Raw genomic sequence first — 8,072 nt, 5'->3', positions numbered from 1 at the left:
GATAAGACGGGGGGGCGGAGGGGGGGGCTCATTCTGTGCCGCTCGGTCTCCCCTCCCCCCGCAGCCCCGGCGGGGCGCAAGGCAGCACTGAGCAGCCGGCTACTTTCGGTATCGTTTGCGGCCGGACTCCGACTCCCTCTCTCCTTATTGGTCCGAAAGTTGCCTTTTAACCGGCGGGCTGTAAACACGCAGCCCCTTTCCGCGGCGCCCGGGGAAGAGACCCACCCGCGCAGCAGCGTGACAGCGACTTTCGCGGCCCCCGGGGAGTGCGGCGCACGTGGGCGCCAGGGAAGAGGCGCTGGGGGCGGCAGCCCCCCCCGCGCTGTCTGCACCCGGGGCCCGCTGGCCTGCCCCTCCCCCGCACCCCCCAGCGCCGCTGCTCTTTGCCGACCAGCCGGGGACCCAGCAGCGGGGGGGTCCCGCGCTCCAGGCCAGTGCCGCGGGGCGGAGCCGCCGCCGCCGCCGACCCCTCTCCGCGCCCGGGTTTCCTGCCCGAGCCCGGCGCCGCCCGGCCCGAGGCAGCAGCACCTGGCCCCGCGGCCAGCACCATGGGCGAGCGCCACACGGACGGCTTCTCCTGCAGGTACGGCCCCTGCCCGCGTCCCCTCGCCGCCTGGCCCGGGGGCATCCCTCTGCCCGGAGCCCGCCTCCCGGGGTGCCCCGGGGGACCCCCCTGCCCGGAGCCCGCCTCCCGGGGTGTCCGGGGGACCCCCCTGCCCGGAGCCCGCCTCCCGGGGTGTCCGGGGGATGTGGCCTTGGTTCCCTAGCGCTGGCCCGGAGCGCAGCCCGGCGGTACAAGGGGCCCGATCCCCCCCCCCATTGGCAGCACCACGTGCGCGCCGAGCGCCGCCGACTCCATCCGCCCGAGGCAGGGACAGGTGCGGGGCTCGCCCGGCCGGGGCGAGGGGCCGGGGCCGGGGCCCTTCCCGCCGGGCTGCCCTGGAAAGTGAAAGTAGCGGCGGCCGCGGCTCCTATTCCTGCTGCGTAGGGAGGGGCCGCGCGGGGGTGGGGGGCGGCCAGGTCCTCCCGAGCCCCCCGGGAGCTGCGGGGCACAGGGGCGAGGAGCCCCCCAGCCGCTCCCGGAGCCTGAGGGGGGGGGGGGTTCAGGCCCCTCCAAGCAGGAGCCTAAGCGGGGCGGCCTGAGGCTCCAGGGCCAAGCGGTCCCCGTCCGGGGCGGGGGACCCCGCCCGCTCGGTGTCGCTGGCCACGAGGCCCCTTTCCCAGCTGCGGGCTGACAAGCCCCGGGGCTGGATGGGGCGCGCCCCGGGTCTCCGGCCTGATCCCCCGGGCAGGGTCTCCCTGGGGCAGCCCCAGTGTCAGTCCGGCGAGGCAGAGGCCCGGCTGCCCCCCCCCCTGCATTCACAGCGGGGGCGCCGAGAGCAGGGGCTGCCCCCGGGCCGGGCAGCCGGACCGCTGGGGTCGGTGCATCGCGCTCGCTGGCGATGCTCGCTCCCTGGAGCAGCCCTGCTGCCCGCGGCACCCGGGCCCGGCTCCTTCCCCCCAGCCGGGCGCTCGGAGCAGGGACGTTCCCAAGCCTGCGGCTGTTTGCCGAGGTGCTTTGACAGCCACCTGACCTGGGATTGACTGGAGTTCTTGTTACCGGTTGAGTCAAGATGGGCTGGGGAAGGGGGGTGGTAGGTGGCCCGCTGGGGGCTCGAATTATTCTTTGCAATGAGGTAACTGAACAAGTGGCGGAGAGAGGAACTGACAACATGCTCCGAGAAGCCTTTTTCTGAGGCACCTCTGGTGGGACTGGAGTTTTACCAGCAGGTTATTTGATCGAGTAGAAGGGCCTGTGAAATCAAAGGGAGGTTTTTGCCTTTGGCTTCATTTTGACAGATCAAACCCTAATATTTCCTTATCAGTTACCTCCCCCCCCCCAACAAAAACCTCCACTTTTATTTATAATTTACACAACTCGGCATTTCTGGCAGTTACAATTTCTTGTTTGTGATGATAAAACCTCAGGAAGGACCCTTTTATTTTTGAATTGGACCCATAGGAGTGGCCAGCCTGCTGGCATCCCGAACTGTTCCATGGAGATTTGTTTATAATGAGAGCTCTGTGGCTTTGCATTGTGTCTAAGCAAGGAAATCAGTGGCTTTTACTTTCAAGTCTTGTTTTGTGTGAGCTCCTCGTTCGGTTGTGGAAAAACCTCGGCAGGATGATAGAATTGGCACAAATCCTACAGAGGGTGTAGGCATAAGACAAAGTGTAAGCTGTTTAAATAGCCTGTTGTGTTAGAAGGATCATGTTGTAACACACTAGTGTTGCCACTGCAAACCTATAACGGGCGTGGCGTGACTATACGTTTATAAAGCGAGGTAAGTAGGTCCCAAGAGAAGGGGTGTGTGTGTGTGAGAAGGTGTATGACTAAGCAGGGGAAGTCTGCTTTTTAAACCCTGCTGTTAGGTACTGCTCCAGCGGCACTCTGCTCTTCCACCTCCCCGTTGGGCTTATGCCAATGTGTTGCTACGTAACTTAGACCCTACATCCCAGCGGGTACATGAGGCTCCCTGGATATTTATATCGCTCCCATCACTGAGTTAAAGGAACGTTGTCTCGACACAGAAGTTGCACCGGTTTAACTTGACTTGGCCTCGTTAAACCAGTGCAGCTTTTCTGTGTGGGCTGTTCGAGACTGGTTCTGTTGGTTCTGTTGGTTCAGCTTGCACCTGTACATTTACCAGTGCAAATTAAACCGAGATACACTAGCTGTAAACTGATCTAAGATTGTGAAAACACACAAGTTGCATGGGTTTAACTCAATTGATATAAAATCACTCTTTGAGTTAAACACAGCTCTGTGTACGACCAGGCCTCCAGCAATCCTTTTATCTTTCCAAACGTTGATATTTAAAAATAAAACCCATGTTGATTGCAGGGGGGGGAACCAGCGTGCACTCACCAGGCACATGCCTTCGTCGCCCCTCCTCCCCTCACATGCGCCACAGTTTCTTTGCCCACCGTGGCGAGAGGGTTCTGTAGTTTACCTTTGCTTGTTTCAAGGGATGTGTTCTTTTGTTATCAAGGGCACCTGCTCCCTGAGCTTCAGTCTCCCTCTGTTGCACACACACATCAGTTTTCTATCTTTCCCTGGGTTGTTGGTTTTTTTAATATTTCTGGATCTTTAGAGATCAGTAGAAAAAAGTTCCCAGAAGTACTTTCCACATCCTTTGCCTACTTAGTGCATTTATTTTACTGTCTCTCATTATTTGATCAGTTTGGAGCTGCTGTAATACCTCTAATGGTGTGTTAGATCATTATTCATACGGAGTCTGTTTCTCACGGACCCTACACTAACTTTCATTTGCTTGAGTGATTGGAACACACGTTTTATTGTCAGGATTGCGGTAGCAAGCTGTTCAGCCTTCAAGCAGAGGGTGGCTAACGCTTGCAAAGGTCAGTTCATGAGCAGGTCACAGCCTGGTATCGTGGCAATAACCTGCCAGTCACTGGGATGCCCGCTGGCTTTTCATGCAGGTGTGAAATAACTGGGCAGTTTTTAAGGTGTGCAAGTATTGTCATGTGTGTGAGATTCCAGTGACCTTTAAAAAAAATGTTGGGGAGAACACTTAAGATTTCTTTATACACTATATTATACTATTGAAAAGTCAGTGTCACTCAAGTGAGATCAGAATGTGGCCAGTTATGACCGTATTATGTTGTACAAATATAGGTATGTTTGGGTTTGATATCTCTTCCCACACTGGTGTAAATCAGGAATAACTCCACCAAAGTCAGTGGCATGATGCTAACCGGATTTTCCTCTTCATTACTTGCAGGGGTGTATGTTTAATTATAAAGGAAAAGCCCCTTGAAGTTCTGTAGCATTGCAAAATGTTAACTGTTAACAGTACTTGGCTTGAAATAAAACAGTGATCAGAGTTGGAAAATCGAATGGAAATGTAGCAGTCAGGGTGATGTCAAGTAGTGTCCCAATTCCTCTGAGGCTGGGAAAGGGAGGGGGGATAGCAGTAACCATGGATGCAGGGGAGTAGCGCATTTATGAGTTCACCCAGAGGTGTGGGGAACAATAGTGCAAGTTCTTGCCAGGCTGCTGGAGCCTGCCAGCAGCGTGACCTGGGAAGGGGCAGGAGCAGGGTTAGCCAGGTGATCTGCTGATCGGGTCACTTCCATTGGTGGGGGTTCTGGGGGAATGCAAAGCTGCCCTCCCCTGGGGGAGTGGGATCTTGTAGGCATGGTCTTGTTAGAGAGGCTAAGGAGTGAATGAATCGGGCATGGGACTTAAGCACCTTTTCACCCCCGAGGGATGGTCCCTTCAGGTCAAGGCTAGAGAGCAGCTTCTGCTGCTCCCACCCATGTTGTACCCACTCTGCAGATGCAGAGGATTTCAGTCTCCCCAGTTGCAGCACTACGTTTACTTTACTCAAACTGGTCACTGTGTCAGGTTCTAAAGCATGGTTCATGTATGATCGGGCTGGCAGCGTGCTAGACAGAGCAGCCTCAACCCTGCTAGGCAACTGCCTGGCGTACAATGCTTCCTTTAATGCATGCGATCCTGGAGAAAAACAGTGAGTTTGTTCATAGAATTTAGTTCTGGGAACTTTCTGTTTTGTTTGAGAAGTAAGTCGTAAGCAGGGCAAGAGTGTAAATGTATACAGAAGGAATGTTAAATACTCCTTGAATTTAAAGGGGAGCTGTCAGCTTAAAATTCATGAGTCTGGAAAACTCTGATTTCCTTGTGTGTGTGTTTATGTTCAGCTGATAATGTTAAAACTGAAAGTATTTCTTTAAACATCCAATTTACTTTTCAGGGTCTACATCAATTGTTTACATTTCTTTTGGCCCCAAGAATGGAAACAGAGCAGTCAGTTTCATTTTCAGCTTGCCTTGCCTAGCTCCGTTTCTGCCGTGTTTGGGTTGCAAATGCTCCCTGGGGATGTTACGTTTTGGGGTGTGGGGGTTGTTTGGTTTGTTGTTGTTTGTTCTGTTTTGTTTTATTTTATTATGTTTTAACAATTTCCACTGCAATGGCAAAAGAAGAGTTTGTTCTTGGGTTTTGTAAAAGGTGAATTTTACAAATCCTCAGTGTGGGGCCAATTTCATTTGATAGTGTCCTTTTAAAATAGCCTCTTTGTGGGTGTGCGTGTGTGTGTGCGTGTGTGTATCTCGTTTGTGATAGATGGTGGGCCTGATTCTGCAGCTCTTGCATTTATCACTAGGCCCCCTCGCTGGAGCAGTGGTTCTCAACCTATTTACCATTGTGGGCCACGTATGCAGCTCTCTGTGTATTGTGTGGGCTGTATCCACACAAAGATATACTACCTGTACACTTACAGAAAAAAAAGGTTTCGTATTTGTTATATGACAGCAATATGATTTAAATCGATAACAGTACCTGTCAATTCAACACTGGCAAAAGTCTGGCAGGAGCTTTTAAATTAGAAAAATAACTCAAAAATGAATTAATTTCCTGTAAAGGTGGCATGGCATGGTTTGTGCCACCCTCCCTGCTGTGCTGCTGCTGGCGGAGTGCCTGGGGAGTGTGGCTGCAGAGCTTGCCTGCAAAGATGGGGACCTCTGCCTGGTGCAGGGCATGCCCTAGCCAGGGACTGTCCCCCATGCACCCAGCTCCCCCTATCCAGGGGCTGTGCCCCATAGCCCTCCATCCAGGGACTGCCCCCAGACACCCGTCCCCCTCCCAGAGTCTGTCCCCCATGCACCAGCTGCATTTCCCCCCCCCCCCAGCCCTAGCCCTCTGCACTCACCCCTCCCTGCGCTGCCCTGGGCCCCTGCACCCCCTTCCCCGTGCCTGCTGGTCTCCTACCTCGGCTGCACATGCTGGGCCTGATGCTGATGCTGGGCCTGATCCTGTGCCACCTCTTTTTTGCACTCACCCTGCGGGCTCTGGGCCCGGGGCAGTGCTCCTCCCACCCCAGCCTAGTTATGCCCCTGAGGATGTCACATGGGCTGCAGCCGTGTGTGCTGATTGGGCAGCGGGTTGAGAACTACTGCACTAGATTGTGTCCCCACGTCTCTACAAAAGGGACCCAGTTTGATATGTGACTACAGCGTTAGTGAACTGCACAGGGAGACTAGGCCAGATGGTCAATGTTAGCTCCACGCGAGCTGAGTACCTGGCCCAGTGTGCCTCCCTCGCCTTGTTCCTACTATAGTCAATGGCAAAACTCCAATTGGTTTCACTGGGAATCCGCATCGGGCACAGGAACGTGAACGCCAAGTAGATCATGTGCTTGTGCTGATGCTATCGGTAGTTCTGGGGCCAGTTGCTGTTCGGGCTCTTTTAAAAGCTTCAGCACTCCTCTGCTAGGAGAGAGATTCTCTATTCTGCTGTAGCTTCCTTGCTTTGAGTAAAGCAGAGCTCATTGCTGTTGTCAGAAGCACTCAAATGAGCATGTGGAAAAATGGAAGCTCACGGTAGATCGCTTCTTTTAAAGCGTGACCTACGCCAGGCGACCTGTTGGAGTTGTGCCTCTCTTTGCTGCTTTGTGGTGTAAAAGAAGCCTCTTTCCTGTTTGTTTTTCCTTTAGAAATACCAGGTATGTCAGGTCTCCCCTTTTTGTGTTGGTCTGTTAGGCTGATGCAGAAGCTGTCTGTCCTCTTAGAGCAGGGCTGGGAAATCCTTCCCAAAGGGACTTTCTCCCATGTGTTAGCAAAACCCAGTGAATAAACATCCCAACGCCTCTCAACAAACCAGCTTTAATTGCCTTGCTTTGTGTGATGTCACAATCCCCCCGGTTCCCCATTGGTCGCTGAGACCTGAATTTCTAAAGTAATGAAACAAATAGAAAACAAGTTTGGGTTTTAAATTAAAAAAACAAACACACACACACACTCCAAACAACCAGCAACAACTTTTACCATCATAAAAACGTGCCAAAAAAAGAAGCCCCAAGCTCACTTTTTTCTCCCCTTCACGGATCACCCTTAGAGGATGTTTCTGGGGCTGTCTGCATGGCAAATTCTGGGCCAAAGCATTTGGGAAGCAATTTATTAACATCTCCCTACAGTAGGGTGACCAGACAGCAAGTGGGAAAAATCAGGACAGGGGCTGGGGGGTAATAGGAGCTCATATTTAAAAAAAGCCCCAAATATCGGCACTGTCCCTATAAAATCAGGACATCTGGTCACCCTACCCTACAGTATTAGCAGCCCACTGAGGATTGCTGCCAGCCAGTGCGACCTCACTAGAACATGGTCCTTTACAGGACTGCAGCCCAGCTTGGTGACTCAATTACAGAGCAGGTTAGACCCATTTACACAGACTAGGCCAGCCAGTGCTGATGCAACACAGATGTGGGACTATGGTGTTCTAGTGGGATCCTCCGACCGGGCAGCCTGTGCTGCCTGGGCCAGATGTGTAAGCAGGCGGCATTGCTTTGGGTCAGCATTTCTGAGACGCTGGGCTCTAGGCATCTTGTTCCCACTCAGCACAAACAGAGACACCCCCACTCTACTCTGCACACAAGGGCAGCGCAGCCTCTGCTGGGCGCTGAAAGACAATGATCAACAGGAAGGGAAAACATTTCACATGCCTGCACCTCCTAGAGACCAGAATCTCCGAAACGCTGACCCAAAGCAATGTTCATTTGAAACCTTATTGGAGCATGGCTGCTGAGCTGCATGCTGATCTGTTTTGGTCAGGGCATGCCAGAGCCCCAGGCTACCGTTTCCTGGCATGGGCTGACCCCATGTCAGGTCCTGAGGCCGCCGCTTCCCGGCATGGGCTAAACTAACAAAGGTGCTAACTGTGAAAGTGATTTTTCTGAGGACGACTCTTCCTTTTGGAGCTAGGCTGAGACCACTATATTCATTGCAGGCAGGCCCCCAGTCACCAGATAGTAACTTTGCTTCCATGACCCAGGTCGTGTTTGACCCCTGATCTGTAGGTGGAAGGTTTTGTATCCTGTTACCAACTCCCCTGGGCAGAGCTAGAAGTGTTCCATCACCAGAAGGCACGCAAACTCACTACTGGTATATTCTCATGGTACACAGACATGTATTCACAAGGCTGCCTAATGAAATCACTTCAGTCGGGTTACAGAGCAAGATTTGTAAAAGCAGCAAAGAGTGCTGTGGCACCTTAT

At 53.4% G+C, this 8,072-nt stretch overlaps 1 protein-coding gene across 1 annotated transcript in view; it reads left to right on the top strand.

The window, feature by feature from the left end:
• Positions 1–8,072, top strand: part of SH2B3 (SH2B adaptor protein 3) — a 96,513-nt gene continuing 88,441 nt past the window's right edge. The window contains exon 1 of the mRNA XM_044990076.1: positions 1–583. The gene's annotated coding sequence lies outside the window, so the exon portion shown is untranslated. The remainder of the gene's footprint in view (positions 584–8,072) is intronic.

Source organism: Mauremys mutica, chromosome 16 (assembly GCF_020497125.1).
Source record: "Mauremys mutica isolate MM-2020 ecotype Southern chromosome 16, ASM2049712v1, whole genome shotgun sequence".
Taxonomy (NCBI): domain Eukaryota; kingdom Metazoa; phylum Chordata; order Testudines; family Geoemydidae; genus Mauremys; species Mauremys mutica.
The sequence above is the reverse complement of the archived record's forward strand: the minus strand, read 5'-3'. Positions and strand labels throughout refer to the sequence as shown.